Raw genomic sequence first — 5,712 nt, 5'->3', positions numbered from 1 at the left:
AGTGCCTCAACACTACTCATCTCCTGGGGTCTGATAAACAGAGGCATTCGGGAGTACTCTGTAAGTTTCCATTGTAAAAACTAGTTTGTCAGTTATTACAAACATGTGTAACATGTTTAAAGGTTGGTTAACAAACTTTCTAAAGAACGAAATTTTTGCTCTCAATCAAATATATTTTACTTGAAACTATCTACAAATATAATACCCTTATTTAAAGGATGAAAACCTGCAATTTCATAAATTTCTATTCCAATATGTTTTTACTCTATGCTGATGTTATATAGTTAGAATTAAAGTTCTAAAACTATATAGTATAAAATAATATGTGTCAAATCATGCTGGTTTAGAGAGCTGCATTTTTATTTATGCAATATCATTTACATTTCCAAGTTTTGTGTTTCTCAAGGGAGCTAAATTATATCCTTAAGGAAATATGCTACTCACTAGCAAACCAGACTCCATTTTTAATTCATAAAAGTAAAATTTGGATTAAATTTTCATTGTGTTCACATTTAAATTGTATTGACTTAATTGTACCACTTTTTCTTTTCCAGTATTCAATACTCATTTTAGCATTCACAGATGAATGAATACAGATATTTAAGGCCTCGCTTTAGTAACCTAGATAATACTGTATCTTATTTAAGCTATATTTTCAGAATAGGGCTGTCTTTCCTGAGTTCTAATGACAGTAATTTCACTTTTCGTTATCTATAAATTCTGCACTTACCGTTTGAATCAGAAATGACAATGTGAGTATTTTGGGTGTTGCACACTTAAAGCTGCCTCACTCCTCGGAGTAACAGAAAAAGAATGCGGCAAGGATGTGAGGCACAATTTCTCAGAGACTCCAACACTCTGCTTGAATTCAATGATCTAGAAAGTTGCCTTTGCTTTCAACTTGACTCTAATAAGCCACAAGGCTTCTCGTCCACTGAAAAGTACCAACTGAAATATAAATAAAGCCACAGGTATCACATGTATAATGATAGCCCCAACAGCTATAGATGTTTGGAGTAAGATATAGACCAAAATTAAGTTAAGGGGATCAAAGGAGGGAGGGGGAGAGGGAGGTCTTCCTTCATTAATTTTAAAAAAATTTATATCATTGCTGATACATATGTATTGATTATATATAGATATAGAGACAAAGATAGAGATATCATTTAAATATGTTAGTCAAAAAAGAATCCCTTGTTATATGTTCTCATTTTTGAAATTATAGATAAGACCAACAGAAGACATATAGATGATCCAACAGAAAGTCCCACTGACAACTGGGATATATTTGAAAATATAAATTACCTAATTAAAAAATGATCTACTATTGAGAAACAAATTTTTACATCAAAGTGTACTTACTTTTAAATTAAATCATATCTTAAAGAGTATCAAATGGCAAAAATCAAAGAAATAATTAGAAGTAACCCTCCCCTGAGGTAGATGCTATCAGTCTTTAAGTGTAGAATTCCACATGTTGACCTTTAACAATATCTAGCATATGTATAGCATCAGGAGACCTGAGCAACAAAAGTCCATGCAACTGAGGCAAGAGTTCAATTATGGCAAGAGAGGATTGATTTTTAAAGGAACTTCAGAGGCTAGAAAGTTAGGTCCTATTTGTTGTTTCAATTTTTAAAGCATTTTAATCTATTATTCACTATAAGGAAGACTAAAAAGTGCCCATTTTTAATTCTTCATGCCAGAGAGGAAATGGTAATTAACTATCTTGAAAACTGTTCAAATGTGAGAAATAAGCCCCAAATAAAAACTTCATTGTGGCCAACATGGCTATAAATTACTAACTTGAATTGAAACATCAAAAACTGATATCCGCAAGATCAGTTTTGCCTTTGTATAAATTCATGTATTTCCTCTAGAAATAGTAAAAGAATAATGTCAATATTTCTCCACACAAACTTAGCTTTTAATGGATTTTTGGATAATGATCATAAATAATAAATCATTCTGCTAAGACTAACCACAAGAATATGCCTTCTCATTTGGAGACCAGTGCACTTTGGGTATGCTCACTGGTTTCCACTGTGAAAACAAACATGACAGTGACAGTCTTATATGCCCTATTAAATCTTTGCCTCTTAAGAAGTCTCAAAATAGATCAGGAGTCAAGCCAACATAATCTCTGCAAGCTTACAGAAATTAGATATGCTTGACTTAAAGACAACTCTGATAATTGGCAAAGAAATTCCAGCATAGATAAAATCAGGTCTCAATAAGCCAGTGACAGCTTATTTTGGGTTGACTCATGTTCCTTAATTTCATCACTCTTCACTGGGCATGTTGAAGATATACCCTTGGTACTTTACAACATAATAATGAAAGAGAGACCTTGCAGGCATGATTAAGTTAAAATAGGGTCATTAGAGTTGACCCAAATCCAATATAACTGATGTGCACGTAAGAGAAAATTTCAGCCCTGACATAAGCATAAGGAAGAAACTATGAAGACAGAGAGAAGGCCAGCATTTATAAGTCAGGCAGAAAGGCCTTGGCATGGATATTGCTCTTCTTATCTTCCACTAGGATCCAACCTTGCTGACCCAATTCTCTCCTAGAATCTCAGCTTACTTTTTAATGGAACAAAGCAGTCAACAACTCAGCATACACAGGGTTCATTTCTTTTACCTTTTATTCTATCTTGTTATTGTAGAGACAGACATTAATTATCTGCCTTCACTGAAGTTTTCACTCAATTGGCTTGTCCCATGGTGTTGCAACATGAACTTCCAGAAAAAAATACCATAAACTGGGTGGTTTCAATGCTTAAGGCATATGTTTTCACATGTGATGGGTCCATGGTTCCAGCAACATATGTAGCAGAGGATGGCCTTATCTGGTGTCAATGGGAGGGTAGGCCTTTTGTCCTGTGGAGGCTTGATGTCCCTTGTAGGGTGCTGGTGCAGCAGTGGGTGGTTGGGTGGAGGAGCACCCTCTTAGAAAATAAGGAGAGGGGGGAAGGGTTGGGGAGTTTGTGGAGGGGAGACTGGGGAGAGGGACAATATTTCAAAAGTAAATAAATAAATAATCAATAAAAAATAAGTAAAGAAAAAAGAATCATTGTTTTGAGGTTTGGGAGGATAATGTCCACAATTCAGTCAGTGGGCTATGCTGCGAATGAAGAGGGCAAGGAGGTAAATCCATTTCTCCAGTGCCAAGATGTGACTTCTCAATAGCATTCGTGACTTTCAGATTTTCATCTCTTGATTCTTTTATTTGCTCAGTTATTCCATATATCTTATAGACAAAGAAAATGCTATTTATTAAGAACTACTAAGGCTCCAGAACAGTTATAGGTTTGATTGGTAGGATAAGGACTGAGGTCTGATCTCATGATGGAAGATTGTGTGATGATCATGAAATCTGTTTTGTTGCATTTTTTCAAGCTGCCAGAACCAATATTTTTTCTACCTTGTCCATTTCCCTGAGATATTGCCCAGCTCCCTGAAATACTGAAAGTCTTGATAAACATCAGATTTTGGGATATCACCCTGATTAACTATGCCCTAAAGTTGTTTGGCTTCCAGGAATTTCCTTTGATGTCTATTATACCAGGAACAGATGAATAAACCACATTTGGAATTGTTAAACTATTCCTCAAAATATTTTTAAAATTTTTAAAAACCAAAATCCATTCTCATAAACACTTTTTCCATTAAGGCAGTGTGTGTTCTAAAGAAAACTTTTCCCATATGGTTCTGATTCATTTACACTTAACTCATCAAAAGTTGTTTAGGAAAAAAAAATATTTGATTGCCTAAGAAATTGTTTTGATCTCTCAAAAAAAGAATTCATTAACCAAGATAAACAAAATACAAAATGGACACTTAGTGTCTAAATTCTACTGTTCTGAGTTTTAACGTTCAAGCCTCAAGCATCCTCATTTCCATTTCTAAGCCAATTATTACCCTATTTATAAATGCCCACTGTTCTCTACATAAATATAAGACTGCAAACTTCCTCACACATTTCTGGTATAATATCTCCATAACAAAAATACAATCCAATTAAAATGCAAGATAAGAGACACTACTAATACCAGATAAACCCATTGTGAAGGCAAGTGCCTAAGAATAATATAATAAAAATATCGATAGCACTGAGATCTATGGAGATTTGTGATGAAAGTGCTAATTTAATCTAATCTACCCATTAGATAGGACACTGAGCTAAGGGTTTCTGTTGGTCAAAGGGTTGTGGCTTTAAGGAATTTACTTGACTTACATAAATAGCTTTATAATATGAATAATGGTAAATAAAATTTGTTTTTTGCCAATAATTTAAAAAGGTATTCAAAACTATAATATTATGTCCAGAAGACATTATACTTTGGAGCCCTGGTCATACTGGAACTAATTCTGTTGACCAGGCTGGCCTGAAAGTGACAGAGAAATGTGTTCCTCTGCCCTCAAAGGCTGGGATTAAAATTGTGTGCCAGACCACTGCTGACCAGCTAGAAGTAATTATACTTTTAACTCATTTTGGGAGTTTGATATATTTTGCTCAAAGAATGCACATTTCAGCTTTGCTACATGATGACTATCAGAGATGCATATTAGAAATCTTGTGATATTTCATGGAGGCTCAAGTGGAATGAATTGTTTATAAGTGTATTAACATTTAATCCTAATTAAATTTATGAAAATAAAATTTCAGGCACTTACGGATATTTGAATCCTATCAATTGTTTATAAAAGTTATACTTTGCTGGGCAGTGGTGGCGCACACCTTTAATCCCAACACTTGGGAGGCAGAGGCAGGTGGATTTCTGAGTTCGAGGCCAGCCTGGTCTACAGAGTGAGTTCCAGGACAGCCAGGGCTATACAGAGAAACCCTTTCTCGAAAAACCAAAAAAAAAAAAAAAAGTTATACTTTAATAGGAAAAAGTATATAATATTCAGATGATGAATGTAGAATAGCCTAAATCACAACTATTTATCCCCAACCCTTAAATTATTTTATTTTGTCATTGATACACACACACACACACACACACACACGTACATACACATATAAAATATTACATATTCTTAAGTACATATATGCAACCTACTCCATCTCTTGGTTGTTATTGCTATGTATATCATATAATTTCTTTATATCCAGGGTATCAAACATTGTATATCTTCATATTATTTTGCCAAGAGAACAAATATATCTAGAGATATGAGGTAGATATTAATAAATGAAAAGTGTCTTTTTGCTGAATATGGATCACTAATCTTCAGTAAAATAACTATAAATAAAATTTGCCTTTGAACAAACTTCAACATAAAATTACAGAAAATAGTACTTATGATATCTGTAAACAATTGGGTAATTTTATATACATTTTTAAACCTTCACAATTTTCCTTTAGAAATATTTTCCTGTTCTTTTAATGTGGGAGGGTAGAGAATCAGAGAGAATTTATAACTTTCAAAATTGTTAAGATACTGTGCCTACACTGGATCACCTCATTTGTTCTGACTAAATGTTTTTCAGTTGTATGTTCTTTTCTTTTTATCAAATCTTTTAAAATAAGTGGAAGGAAATTTTGCTACTGCAAATTGATGAAATATAAGCTCATAGGTAAAATTAGGCAACACAAATATCTTTGAACATTTTTATTCATCAATTATCTAATTACAGATTTACCTATTAATATGCAAACTTAACAAAATGAAATCATAGTGAAGATTCGCCATTTTTTTC

The sequence above is a fragment of the Mastomys coucha genome, unplaced genomic scaffold (genome assembly GCF_008632895.1).
Source record: "Mastomys coucha isolate ucsf_1 unplaced genomic scaffold, UCSF_Mcou_1 pScaffold19, whole genome shotgun sequence".
Classification (NCBI taxonomy): Eukaryota; Metazoa; Chordata; class Mammalia; order Rodentia; family Muridae; genus Mastomys; species Mastomys coucha.
The sequence above is the reverse complement of the archived record's forward strand: the minus strand, read 5'-3'. Positions refer to the sequence as shown.